The sequence below is a fragment of the Cupressus sempervirens genome, chromosome 3 (genome assembly GCF_028749045.1).
Source record: "Cupressus sempervirens isolate cs-2001-9-10 chromosome 3, ASM2874904v1, whole genome shotgun sequence".
NCBI classification, from domain to species: domain Eukaryota; kingdom Viridiplantae; phylum Streptophyta; class Pinopsida; order Cupressales; family Cupressaceae; genus Cupressus; species Cupressus sempervirens.
This window is the reverse complement of record NC_143120.1, coordinates 586,076,409-586,090,013: the sequence shown is the minus strand read 5'-3', so window position 1 is coordinate 586,090,013 and position 13,605 is coordinate 586,076,409. Positions and strand designations below refer to the sequence as shown.

The following is a 13,605-nucleotide window of genomic DNA, read 5'->3' as shown; positions in this document are numbered from 1 at the left end:
AAAATCACTTCGACACTGAGAACGCACCTTATCCGGCACTCGGTTTTTTTTATAAAAATTTTTTCTTTTTATAAATTTATAAATTTAACTGTAGATTTTTCAAAACGTCCTGCACACCACTGTTAAGTTAAGCTACAGATAAATACATAAATAACTACAAAAATCAGAAGAAGAAAAAAAATGCTTCAGAAAACAGCTCGATAAACTGGAACTTGAAAAACTATATTCTGCATTACTGTTGCAAAATTATGTGCGAATTCATGCACAGACCTGCGCAAGAAAAATCGTGTGCATAGCGCGAGAACCCACACAATTACGAACTTTTTTGCTCGAGAAAGTGTAGAGGAAGATGCAAAATCTTCAAGTCTTTGTGCAAAAAAATAGCTTTCTCATGCGAAAATCTGGAAGCTTGTATGGACAAAACAAAAAAAATGCAGAAAATGTATATGTGAAATTGGGGGCCTCTAATCCTCACATACACTTCAACATGGTCATTACCCGCGAGATCATCCCGAAATAAACATTGTATTCTTTATTCGAAAAGTCTAACAAAGCGACATGTTGCCTTCTAACTAGAAAGATTATGCCTTTGCTCTCAGAACAAGAATCGGGCAACCGGACCTCTAGAACGAAGGATTTATGTAGGTAAATGAAAGTGCAATTAATCTAGATGAGAGATGCAATTATCAATCTAAGAAATGAAGAAATATAGTATGCTAAATGAATGCATATTTAAAATCCAAACGATATTACAATGAAAGAAATTAAGCTATGCAAATGTCAGCAAAGTCGGTAGAAATTTCGGCATAAGTTGCTCAAAAAAGTAAAAGAAGGGTGCAACACCGGGACTTCCCGGGAGGTCACCCATCCCAGTACTACTCCGGCCCAAGCGCGCTTAACTGCGGAGTTCTGATGGGATCCGGTGCACTAACGCTGGTATGATCGCACCCGACATCAAACTCTCACACCCTCGTGTTAGCCCATGCATCATAATGCAACCTTGTATAGGACGCGCCTTATGGAGCACTCGGAGCGCACCTTATCGAGCACCCAGAATGCACGGGAGAGTAAAAATCACTTCGACACTGAGAACGCACCTTATCCGGCACTCGGTTTTTTTTATAAAAATTTTTTCTTTTTATAAATTTATAAATTTAACTGTAGATTTTTCAAAACGTCCTGCACACCACTGTTAAGTTAAGCTACAGATAAATACATAAATAACTACAAAAATCAGAAGAAGAAAAAAAATGCTTCAGAAAACAGCTCGATAAACTGGAACTTGAAAAACTATATTCTGCATTACTGTTGCAAAATTATGTGCGAATTCATGCACAGACCTGCGCAAGAAAAATCGTGTGCATAGCGCGAGAACCCACACAATTACGAACTTTTTTGCTCGAGAAAGTGTAGAGGAAGATGCAAAATCTTCAAGTCTTTGTGCAAAAAAATAGCTTTCTCATGCGAAAATCTGGAAGCTTGTATGGACAAAACAAAAAAAATGCAGAAAATGTATATGTGAAATTGGGGGCCTCTAATCCTCACATACACTTCAACATGGTCATTACCCGCGAGATCATCCCGAAATAAACATTGTATTCTTTATTCGAAAAGTCTAACAAAGCGACATGTTGCCTTCTAACTAGAAAGATTATGCCTTTGCTCTCAGAACAAGAATCGGGCAACCGGACCTCTAGAACGAAGGATTTATGTAGGTAAATGAAAGTGCAATTAATCTAGATGAGAGATGCAATTATCAATCTAAGAAATGAAGAAATATAGTATGCTAAATGAATGCATATTTAAAATCCAAACGATATTACAATGAAAGAAATTAAGCTATGCAAATGTCAGCAAAGTCGGTAGAAATTTCGGCATAAGTTGCTCAAAAAAGTAAAAGAAGGGTGCAACACCGGGACTTCCCGGGAGGTCACCCATCCCAGTACTACTCCGGCCCAAGCGCGCTTAACTGCGGAGTTCTGATGGGATCCGGTGCACTAACGCTGGTATGATCGCACCCGACATCAAACTCTCACACCCTCGTGTTAGCCCATGCATCATAATGCAACCTTGTATAGGACGCGCCTTATGGAGCACTCGGAGCGCACCTTATCGAGCACCCAGAATGCACGGGAGAGTAAAAATCACTTCGACACTGAGAACGCACCTTATCCGGCACTCGGTTTTTTTTATAAAAATTTTTTCTTTTTATAAATTTATAAATTTAACTGTAGATTTTTCAAAACGTCCTGCACACCACTGTTAAGTTAAGCTACAGATAAATACATAAATAACTACAAAAATCAGAAGAAGAAAAAAAATGCTTCAGAAAACAGCTCGATAAACTGGAACTTGAAAAACTATATTCTGCATTACTGTTGCAAAATTATGTGCGAATTCATGCACAGACCTGCGCAAGAAAAATCGTGTGCATAGCGCGAGAACCCACACAATTACGAACTTTTTTGCTCGAGAAAGTGTAGAGGAAGATGCAAAATCTTCAAGTCTTTGTGCAAAAAAATAGCTTTCTCATGCGAAAATCTGGAAGCTTGTATGGACAAAACAAAAAAAATGCAGAAAATGTATATGTGAAATTGGGGGCCTCTAATCCTCACATACACTTCAACATGGTCATTACCCGCGAGATCATCCCGAAATAAACATTGTATTCTTTATTCGAAAAGTCTAACAAAGCGACATGTTGCCTTCTAACTAGAAAGATTATGCCTTTGCTCTCAGAACAAGAATCGGGCAACCGGACCTCTAGAACGAAGGATTTATGTAGGTAAATGAAAGTGCAATTAATCTAGATGAGAGATGCAATTATCAATCTAAGAAATGAAGAAATATAGTATGCTAAATGAATGCATATTTAAAATCCAAACGATATTACAATGAAAGAAATTAAGCTATGCAAATGTCAGCAAAGTCGGTAGAAATTTCGGCATAAGTTGCTCAAAAAAGTAAAAGAAGGGTGCAACACCGGGACTTCCCGGGAGGTCACCCATCCCAGTACTACTCCGGCCCAAGCGCGCTTAACTGCGGAGTTCTGATGGGATCCGGTGCACTAACGCTGGTATGATCGCACCCGACATCAAACTCTCACACCCTCGTGTTAGCCCATGCATCATAATGCAACCTTGTATAGGACGCGCCTTATGGAGCACTCGGAGCGCACCTTATCGAGCACCCAGAATGCACGGGAGAGTAAAAATCACTTCGACACTGAGAACGCACCTTATCCGGCACTCGGTTTTTTTTATAAAAATTTTTTCTTTTTATAAATTTATAAATTTAACTGTAGATTTTTCAAAACGTCCTGCACACCACTGTTAAGTTAAGCTACAGATAAATACATAAATAACTACAAAAATCAGAAGAAGAAAAAAAATGCTTCAGAAAACAGCTCGATAAACTGGAACTTGAAAAACTATATTCTGCATTACTGTTGCAAAATTATGTGCGAATTCATGCACAGACCTGCGCAAGAAAAATCGTGTGCATAGCGCGAGAACCCACACAATTACGAACTTTTTTGCTCGAGAAAGTGTAGAGGAAGATGCAAAATCTTCAAGTCTTTGTGCAAAAAAATAGCTTTCTCATGCGAAAATCTGGAAGCTTGTATGGACAAAACAAAAAAAATGCAGAAAATGTATATGTGAAATTGGGGGCCTCTAATCCTCACATACACTTCAACATGGTCATTACCCGCGAGATCATCCCGAAATAAACATTGTATTCTTTATTCGAAAAGTCTAACAAAGCGACATGTTGCCTTCTAACTAGAAAGATTATGCCTTTGCTCTCAGAACAAGAATCGGGCAACCGGACCTCTAGAACGAAGGATTTATGTAGGTAAATGAAAGTGCAATTAATCTAGATGAGAGATGCAATTATCAATCTAAGAAATGAAGAAATATAGTATGCTAAATGAATGCATATTTAAAATCCAAACGATATTACAATGAAAGAAATTAAGCTATGCAAATGTCAGCAAAGTCGGTAGAAATTTCGGCATAAGTTGCTCAAAAAAGTAAAAGAAGGGTGCAACACCGGGACTTCCCGGGAGGTCACCCATCCCAGTACTACTCCGGCCCAAGCGCGCTTAACTGCGGAGTTCTGATGGGATCCGGTGCACTAACGCTGGTATGATCGCACCCGACATCAAACTCTCACACCCTCGTGTTAGCCCATGCATCATAATGCAACCTTGTATAGGACGCGCCTTATGGAGCACTCGGAGCGCACCTTATCGAGCACCCAGAATGCACGGGAGAGTAAAAATCACTTCGACACTGAGAACGCACCTTATCCGGCACTCGGTTTTTTTTATAAAAATTTTTTCTTTTTATAAATTTATAAATTTAACTGTAGATTTTTCAAAACGTCCTGCACACCACTGTTAAGTTAAGCTACAGATAAATACATAAATAACTACAAAAATCAGAAGAAGAAAAAAAATGCTTCAGAAAACAGCTCGATAAACTGGAACTTGAAAAACTATATTCTGCATTACTGTTGCAAAATTATGTGCGAATTCATGCACAGACCTGCGCAAGAAAAATCGTGTGCATAGCGCGAGAACCCACACAATTACGAACTTTTTTGCTCGAGAAAGTGTAGAGGAAGATGCAAAATCTTCAAGTCTTTGTGCAAAAAAATAGCTTTCTCATGCGAAAATCTGGAAGCTTGTATGGACAAAACAAAAAAAATGCAGAAAATGTATATGTGAAATTGGGGGCCTCTAATCCTCACATACACTTCAACATGGTCATTACCCGCGAGATCATCCCGAAATAAACATTGTATTCTTTATTCGAAAAGTCTAACAAAGCGACATGTTGCCTTCTAACTAGAAAGATTATGCCTTTGCTCTCAGAACAAGAATCGGGCAACCGGACCTCTAGAACGAAGGATTTATGTAGGTAAATGAAAGTGCAATTAATCTAGATGAGAGATGCAATTATCAATCTAAGAAATGAAGAAATATAGTATGCTAAATGAATGCATATTTAAAATCCAAACGATATTACAATGAAAGAAATTAAGCTATGCAAATGTCAGCAAAGTCGGTAGAAATTTCGGCATAAGTTGCTCAAAAAAGTAAAAGAAGGGTGCAACACCGGGACTTCCCGGGAGGTCACCCATCCCAGTACTACTCCGGCCCAAGCGCGCTTAACTGCGGAGTTCTGATGGGATCCGGTGCACTAACGCTGGTATGATCGCACCCGACATCAAACTCTCACACCCTCGTGTTAGCCCATGCATCATAATGCAACCTTGTATAGGACGCGCCTTATGGAGCACTCGGAGCGCACCTTATCGAGCACCCAGAATGCACGGGAGAGTAAAAATCACTTCGACACTGAGAACGCACCTTATCCGGCACTCGGTTTTTTTTATAAAAATTTTTTCTTTTTATAAATTTATAAATTTAACTGTAGATTTTTCAAAACGTCCTGCACACCACTGTTAAGTTAAGCTACAGATAAATACATAAATAACTACAAAAATCAGAAGAAGAAAAAAAATGCTTCAGAAAACAGCTCGATAAACTGGAACTTGAAAAACTATATTCTGCATTACTGTTGCAAAATTATGTGCGAATTCATGCACAGACCTGCGCAAGAAAAATCGTGTGCATAGCGCGAGAACCCACACAATTACGAACTTTTTTGCTCGAGAAAGTGTAGAGGAAGATGCAAAATCTTCAAGTCTTTGTGCAAAAAAATAGCTTTCTCATGCGAAAATCTGGAAGCTTGTATGGACAAAACAAAAAAAATGCAGAAAATGTATATGTGAAATTGGGGGCCTCTAATCCTCACATACACTTCAACATGGTCATTACCCGCGAGATCATCCCGAAATAAACATTGTATTCTTTATTCGAAAAGTCTAACAAAGCGACATGTTGCCTTCTAACTAGAAAGATTATGCCTTTGCTCTCAGAACAAGAATCGGGCAACCGGACCTCTAGAACGAAGGATTTATGTAGGTAAATGAAAGTGCAATTAATCTAGATGAGAGATGCAATTATCAATCTAAGAAATGAAGAAATATAGTATGCTAAATGAATGCATATTTAAAATCCAAACGATATTACAATGAAAGAAATTAAGCTATGCAAATGTCAGCAAAGTCGGTAGAAATTTCGGCATAAGTTGCTCAAAAAAGTAAAAGAAGGGTGCAACACCGGGACTTCCCGGGAGGTCACCCATCCCAGTACTACTCCGGCCCAAGCGCGCTTAACTGCGGAGTTCTGATGGGATCCGGTGCACTAACGCTGTATGATCGCACCCGACATCAAACTCTCACACCCTCGTGTTAGCCCATGCATCATAATGCAACCTTGTATAGGACGCGCCTTATGGAGCACTCGGAGCGCACCTTATCGAGCACCCAGAATGCACGGGAGAGTAAAAATCACTTCGACACTGAGAACGCACCTTATCCGGCACTCGGTTTTTTTTATAAAAAATTTTTCTTTTTATAAATTTATAAATTTAACTGTAGATTTTCAAAACGTCCTGCACACCACTGTTAAGTTAAGCTACAGATAAATACATAAATAACTACAAAAATCAGAAGAAGAAAAAAAATGCTTCAGAAAACAGCTCGATAAACTGGAACTTGAAAAACTATATTCTGCATTACTGTTGCAAAATTATGTGCGAATTCATGCACAGACCTGCGCAAGAAAAATCGTGTGCATAGCGCGAGAACCCACACAATTACGAACTTTTTTGCTCGAGAAAGTGTAGAGGAAGATGCAAAATCTTCAAGTCTTTGTGCAAAAAAATAGCTTTCTCATGCGAAAATCTGGAAGCTTGTATGGACAAAACAAAAAAAATGCAGAAAATGTATATGTGAAATTGGGGGCCTCTAATCCTCACATACACTTCAACATGGTCATTACCCGCGAGATCATCCCGAAATAAACATTGTATTCTTTATTCGAAAAGTCTAACAAAGCGACATGTTGCCTTCTAACTAGAAAGATTATGCCTTTGCTCTCAGAACAAGAATCGGGCAACCGGACCTCTAGAACGAAGGATTTATGTAGGTAAATGAAAGTGCAATTAATCTAGATGAGAGATGCAATTATCAATCTAAGAAATGAAGAAATATAGTATGCTAAATGAATGCATATTTAAAATCCAAACGATATTACAATGAAAGAAATTAAGCTATGCAAATGTCAGCAAAGTCGGTAGAAATTTCGGCATAAGTTGCTCAAAAAAGTAAAAGAAGGGTGCAACACCGGGACTTCCCGGGAGGTCACCCATCCCAGTACTACTCCGGCCCAAGCGCGCTTAACTGCGGAGTTCTGATGGGATCCGGTGCACTAACGCTGGTATGATCGCACCCGACATCCAAACTCTCACACCCTCGTGTTAGCCCATGCATCATAATGCAACCTTGTATAGGACGCGCCTTATGGAGCACTCGGAGCGCACCTTATCGAGCACCCAGAATGCACGGGAGAGTAAAAATCACTTCGACACTGAGAACGCACCTTATCCGGCACTCGGTTTTTTTTATAAAAATTTTTTCTTTTTATAAATTTATAAATTTAACTGTAGATTTTTCAAAACGTCCTGCACACCACTGTTAAGTTAAGCTACAGATAAATACATAAATAACTACAAAAATCAGAAGAAGAAAAAAAATGCTTCAGAAAACAGCTCGATAAACTGGAACTTGAAAAACTATATTCTGCATTACTGTTGCAAAATTATGTGCGAATTCATGCACAGACCTGCGCAAGAAAAATCGTGTGCATAGCGCGAGAACCCACACAATTACGAACTTTTTTGCTCGAGAAAGTGTAGAGGAAGATGCAAAATCTTCAAGTCTTTGTGCAAAAAAATAGCTTTCTCATGCGAAATCTGGAAGCTTGTATGGACAAAACAAAAAAAATGCAGAAAATGTATATGTGAAATTGGGGGCCTCTAATCCTCACATACACTTCAACATGGTCATTACCCGCGAGATCATCCCGAAATAAACATTGTATTCTTTATTCGAAAAGTCTAACAAAGCGACATGTTGCCTTCTAACTAGAAAGATTATGCCTTTGCTCTCAGAACAAGAATCGGGCAACCGGACCTCTAGAACGAAGGATTTATGTAGGTAAATGAAAGTGCAATTAATCTAGATGAGAGATGCAATTATCAATCTAAGAAATGAAGAAATATAGTATGCTAAATGAATGCATATTTAAAATCCAAACGATATTACAATGAAAGAAATTAAGCTATGCAAATGTCAGCAAAGTCGGTAGAAATTTCGGCATAAGTTGCTCAAAAAAGTAAAAGAAGGGTGCAACACCGGGACTTCCCGGGAGGTCACCCATCCCAGTACTACTCCGGCCCAAGCGCGCTTAACTGCGGAGTTCTGATGGGATCCGGTGCACTAACGCTGGTATGATCGCACCCGACATCAAACTCTCACACCCTCGTGTTAGCCCATGCATCATAATGCAACCTTGTATAGGACGCGCCTTATGGAGCACTCGGAGCGCACCTTATCGAGCACCCAGAATGCACGGGAGAGTAAAAAATCACTTCGACACTGAGAACGCACCTTATCCGGCACTCGGTTTTTTTATAAAAAATTTTTCTTTTTATAAATTTATAAATTTAACTGTAGATTTTTCAAAACGTCCTGCACACCACTGTTAAGTTAAGCTACAGATAAATACATAAATAACTACAAAAATCAGAAGAAGAAAAAAAATGCTTCAGAAAACAGCTCGATAAACTGGAACTTGAAAAACTATATTCTGCATTACTGTTGCAAAATTATGTGCGAATTCATGCACAGACCTGCGCAAGAAAAATCGTGTGCATAGCGCGAGAACCCACACAATTACGAACTTTTTTGCTCGAGAAAGTGTAGAGGAAGATGCAAAATCTTCAAGTCTTTGTGCAAAAAAATAGCTTTCTCATGCGAAAATCTGGAAGCTTGTATGGACAAAACAAAAAAAATGCAGAAAATAAATGCAGAAAATGTATATGTGAAATTGGGGGCCTCTAATCCTCACATACACTTCAACATGGTCATTACCCGCGAGATCATCCCGAAATAAACATTGTATTCTTTATTCGAAAAGTCTAACAAAGCGGACATGTTGCCTTCTAACTAGAAAGATTATGCCTTTGCTCTCAGAACAAGAATCGGGCAACCGGACCTCTAGAACGAAGGATTTATGTAGGTAAATGAAAGTGCAATTAATCTAGATGAGAGATGCAATTATCAATCTAAGAAATGAAGAAATATAGTATGCTAAATGAATGCATATTTAAAATCCAAACGATATTACAATGAAAGAAATTAAGCTATGCAAATGTCAGCAAAGTCGGTAGAAAATTTCGGCATAAGTTGCTCAAAAAAGTAAAAGAAGGGTGCAACACCGGGACTTCCCCGGGAGGTCACCCATCCCAGTACTACTCCGGCCCAAGCGCGCTTAACTGCGGAGTTCTGATGGGATCCGGTGCACTAACGCTGGTATGATCGCACCCGACATCAAACTCTCACACCCTCGTGTTAGCCCATGCATCATAATGCAACCTTGTATAGGACGCGCCTTATGGAGCACTCGGAGCGCACCTTATCGAGCACCCAGAATGCACGGGGAGAGTAAAAATCACTTCGACACTGAGAACGCACCTTATCCGGCACTCGGTTTTTTTTTATAAAAAATTTTTCTTTTTATAAATTTATAAATTTAACTGTAGATTTTTCAAAACGTCCTGCACACCACTGTTAAGTTAAGCTACAGATAAATACATAAATAACTACAAAAATCAGAAGAAGAAAAAAAATGCTTCAGAAAACAGCTCGATAAACTGGAACTTGAAAAACTATATTCTGCATTACTGTTGCAAAATTATGTGCGAATTCATGCACAGACCTGCGCAAGAAAAATCGTGTGCATAGCGCGAGAACCCACACAATTACGAACTTTTTTGCTCGAGAAAGTGTAGAGGAAGATGCAAAATCTTCAAGTCTTTGTGCAAAAAAATAGCTTTCTCATGCGAAAATCTGGAAGCTTGTATGGACAAAACAAAAAAAAATGCAGAAAATGTATATGTGAAATTGGGGGCCTCTAATCCTCACATACACTTCAACATGGTCATTACCCGCGAGATCATCCCGAAATAAACATTGTATTCTTTATTCGAAAAGTCTAACAAAGCGACATGTTGCCTTCTAACTAGAAAGATTATGCCTTTGCTCTCAGAACAAGAATCGGGCAACCGGACCTCTAGAACGAAGGATTTATGTAGGTAAATGAAAGTGCAATTAATCTAGATGAGAGATGCAATTATCAATCTAAGAAATGAAGAAATATAGTATGCTAAATGAATGCATATTTAAAATCCCAAACGATATTACAATGAAAGAAATTAAGCTATGCAAATGTCAGCAAAGTCGGTAGAAATTTCGGCATAAGTTGCTCAAAAAAGTAAAAGAAGGGTGCAACACCGGGACTTCCCGGGAGGTCACCCATCCCAGTACTACTCCGGCCCAAGCGCGCTTAACTGCGGAGTTCTGATGGGATCCGGTGCACTAACGCTGGTATGATCGACACCCGACATCAAACTCTCACACCCTCGTGTTAGCCCATGCATCATAATGCAACCTTGTATAGGACGCGCCTTATGGAGCACTCGGAGCGCACCTTATCGAGCACCCCAGAATGCACGGGAGAGTAAAAATCACTTCGACACTGAGAACGCACCTTATCCGGCACTCGGTTTTTTTTATAAAAATTTTTTCTTTTTATAAATTTATAAATTTAACTGTAGATTTTTCAAAACGTCCTGCACACCACTGTTAAGTTAAGCTACAGATAAATACATAAATAACTACAAAAATCAGAAGAAGAAAAAAAATGCTTCAGAAAACAGCTCGATAAACTGGAACTTGAAAAACTATATTCTGCATTACTGTTGCAAAATTATGTGCGAATTCATGCACAGACCTGCGCAAGAAAAATCGTGTGCATAGCGCGAGAACCCACACAATTACGAACTTTTTTGCTCGAGAAAGTGTAGAGGAAGATGCAAAATCTTCAAGTCTTTGTGCAAAAAAATAGCTTTCTCATGCGAAAATCTGGAAGCTTGTATGGACAAAACAAAAAAAATGCAGAAAATGTATATGTGAAATTGGGGGCCTCTAATCCTCACATACACTTCAACATGGTCATTACCCGCGAGATCATCCCGAAATAAACATTGTATTCTTTATTCGAAAAGTCTAACAAAGCGACATGTTGCCTTCTAACTAGAAAGATTATGCCTTTGCTCTCAGAACAAGAATCGGGCAACCGGACCTCTAGAACGAAGGATTTATGTAGGTAAATGAAAGTGCAATTAATCTAGATGAGAGATGCAATTATCAATCTAAGAAATGAAAGAAATATAGTATGCTAAATGAATGCATATTTAAAATCCAAACGATATTACAATGAAAGAAATTAAGCTATGCAAATGTCAGCAAAGTCGGTAGAAATTTCGGCATAAGTTGCTCAAAAAAGTAAAAGAAGGGTGCAACACCGGGACTTCCCGGGAGGTCACCCATCCCAGTACTACTCCGGCCCAAAGCGCGCTTAACTGCGGAGTTCTGATGGGATCCGGTGCACTAACGCTGGTATGATCGCACCCGACATCAAACTCTCACACCCTCGTGTTAGCCCATGCATCATAATGCAACCTTGTATAGGACGCGCCTTATGGAGCACTCGGAGCGCACCTTATCGAGCACCCCAGAATGCACGGGAGAGTAAAAATCACTTCGACACTGAGAACGCACCTTATCCGGCACTCGGTTTTTTTTATAAAAAATTTTTCTTTTTATAAATTTATAAATTTAACTGTAGATTTTTCAAAACGTCCTGCACACCACTGTTAAGTTAAGCTACAGATAAATACATAAATAACTACAAAAATCAGAAGAAGAAAAAAAATGCTTCAGAAAACAGCTCGATAAACTGGAACTTGAAAAACTATATTCTGCATTACTGTTGCAAAATTATGTGCGAATTCATGCACAGACCTGCGCAAGAAAAATCGTGTGCATAGCGCGAGAACCCACACAATTACGAACTTTTTTGCTCGAGAAAGTGTAGAGGAAGATGCAAAATCTTCAAGTCTTTGTGCAAAAAAAAAAAATAGCTTTCTCATGCGAAAATCTGGAAGCTTGTATGGACAAAACAAAAAAAATGCAGAAAATGTATATGTGAAATTGGGGGGCCTCTAATCCTCACATACACTTCAACATGGTCATTACCCGCGAGATCATCCCGAAATAAACATTGTATTCTTTATTCGAAAAGTCTAACAAAGCGACATGTTGCCTTCTAACTAGAAAGATTATGCCTTTGCTCTCAGAACAAGAATCGGGCAACCGGACCTCTAGAACGAAGGATTTATGTAGGTAAATGAAAGTGCAATTAATCTAGATGAGAGATGCAATTATCAATCTAAGAAATGAAGAAATATAGTATGCTAAATGAATGCATATTTAAAATCCAAACGATATTACAATGAAAGAAATTAAGCTATGCAAATGTCAGCAAAGTCGGTAGAAATTTCGGCATAAGTTGCTCAAAAAAAGTAAAAGAAGGGTGCAACACCGGGACTTCCCGGGAGGTCACCCATCCCAGTACTACTCCGGCCCAAGCGCGCTTAACTGCGGAGTTCTGATGGGATCCGGTGCACTAACGCTGGTATGATCGCACCCGACATCAAACTCTCACACCCTCGTGTTAGCCCATGCATCATAATGCAACCTTGTATAGGACGCGCCTTATGGAGCACTCGGAGCGCACCTTATCGAGCACCCAGAATGCACGGGAGAGTAAAAATCACTTCGACACTGAGAACGCACCTTATCCGGCACTCGGTTTTTTTTTATAAAAATTTTTTCTTTTTATAAATTTATAAATTTAACTGTAGATTTTTCAAAACGTCCTGCACACCACTGTTAAGTTAAGCTACAGATAAATACATAAATAACTACAAAAATCAGAAGAAGAAAAAAAATGCTTCAGAAAACAGCTCGATAAACTGGAACTTGAAAAACTATATTCTGCATTACTGTTGCAAAATTATGTGCGAATTCATGCACAGACCTGCGCAAGAAAAATCGTGTGCATAGCGCGAGAACCCACACAATTACGAACTTTTTTGCTCGAGAAAGTGTAGAGGAAGATGCAAAATCTTCAAGTCTTTGTGCAAAAAAAATAGCTTTCTCATGCGAAAATCTGGAAGCTTGTATGGACAAAACAAAAAAAATGCAGAAAATGTATATGTGAAATTGGGGGCCTCTAATCCTCACATACACTTCAACATGGTCATTACCCGCGAGATCATCCCGAAATAAACATTGTATTCTTTATTCGAAAAGTCTAACAAAGCGACATGTTGCCTTCTAACTAGAAAGATTATGCCTTTTGCTCTCAGAACAAGAATCGGGCAACCGGACCTCTAGAACGAAGGATTTATGTAGGTAAATGAAAGTGCAATAATCTAGATGAGAGATGCAATTATCAATCTAAGAAATGAAGAAATATAGTATGCTAAATGAATGCATATT

At 38.9% G+C, this 13,605-nt stretch overlaps 12 non-coding genes across 12 annotated transcripts; all 12 read right to left on the bottom strand.

The window, feature by feature from the left end:
- Positions 1-831: 831 nt before the first annotated feature.
- Positions 832-950, bottom strand: LOC149568013 (5S ribosomal RNA). The gene has a single exon (XR_016363205.1). It is a non-coding gene; the product is annotated as a 5S ribosomal RNA (ribosomal RNA).
- A 951-nt stretch (positions 951-1,901) lies between these two features.
- LOC149568012 (5S ribosomal RNA) lies at positions 1,902-2,020 on the bottom strand. The gene has a single exon (XR_016363204.1). It is a non-coding gene; the product is annotated as a 5S ribosomal RNA (ribosomal RNA).
- A 951-nt stretch (positions 2,021-2,971) lies between these two features.
- LOC149568011 (5S ribosomal RNA) lies at positions 2,972-3,090 on the bottom strand. The gene has a single exon (XR_016363203.1). It is a non-coding gene; the product is annotated as a 5S ribosomal RNA (ribosomal RNA).
- Positions 3,091-4,041: 951 nt separating this feature from the next.
- On the bottom strand, positions 4,042-4,160 carry LOC149568010 (5S ribosomal RNA). Its single transcript, XR_016363201.1, has one exon. It is a non-coding gene; the product is annotated as a 5S ribosomal RNA (ribosomal RNA).
- A 951-nt stretch (positions 4,161-5,111) lies between these two features.
- Positions 5,112-5,230, bottom strand: LOC149568009 (5S ribosomal RNA). The gene has a single exon (XR_016363200.1). It is a non-coding gene; the product is annotated as a 5S ribosomal RNA (ribosomal RNA).
- A 951-nt stretch (positions 5,231-6,181) lies between these two features.
- Positions 6,182-6,299, bottom strand: LOC149568008 (5S ribosomal RNA). The gene has a single exon (XR_016363258.1). It is a non-coding gene; the product is annotated as a 5S ribosomal RNA (ribosomal RNA).
- Positions 6,300-7,249: 950 nt separating this feature from the next.
- On the bottom strand, positions 7,250-7,368 carry LOC149568007 (5S ribosomal RNA). The gene has a single exon (XR_016363199.1). It is a non-coding gene; the product is annotated as a 5S ribosomal RNA (ribosomal RNA).
- A 951-nt stretch (positions 7,369-8,319) lies between these two features.
- Positions 8,320-8,438, bottom strand: LOC149568006 (5S ribosomal RNA). Its single transcript, XR_016363198.1, has one exon. It is a non-coding gene; the product is annotated as a 5S ribosomal RNA (ribosomal RNA).
- A 966-nt stretch (positions 8,439-9,404) lies between these two features.
- On the bottom strand, positions 9,405-9,524 carry LOC149568005 (5S ribosomal RNA). The gene has a single exon (XR_016363243.1). It is a non-coding gene; the product is annotated as a 5S ribosomal RNA (ribosomal RNA).
- Positions 9,525-10,480: 956 nt separating this feature from the next.
- Positions 10,481-10,598, bottom strand: LOC149568004 (5S ribosomal RNA). Its single transcript, XR_016363261.1, has one exon. It is a non-coding gene; the product is annotated as a 5S ribosomal RNA (ribosomal RNA).
- A 954-nt stretch (positions 10,599-11,552) lies between these two features.
- LOC149568003 (5S ribosomal RNA) lies at positions 11,553-11,672 on the bottom strand. The gene has a single exon (XR_016363242.1). It is a non-coding gene; the product is annotated as a 5S ribosomal RNA (ribosomal RNA).
- A 959-nt stretch (positions 11,673-12,631) lies between these two features.
- Positions 12,632-12,750, bottom strand: LOC149568002 (5S ribosomal RNA). Its single transcript, XR_016363197.1, has one exon. It is a non-coding gene; the product is annotated as a 5S ribosomal RNA (ribosomal RNA).
- Positions 12,751-13,605: the final 855 nt, after the last annotated feature.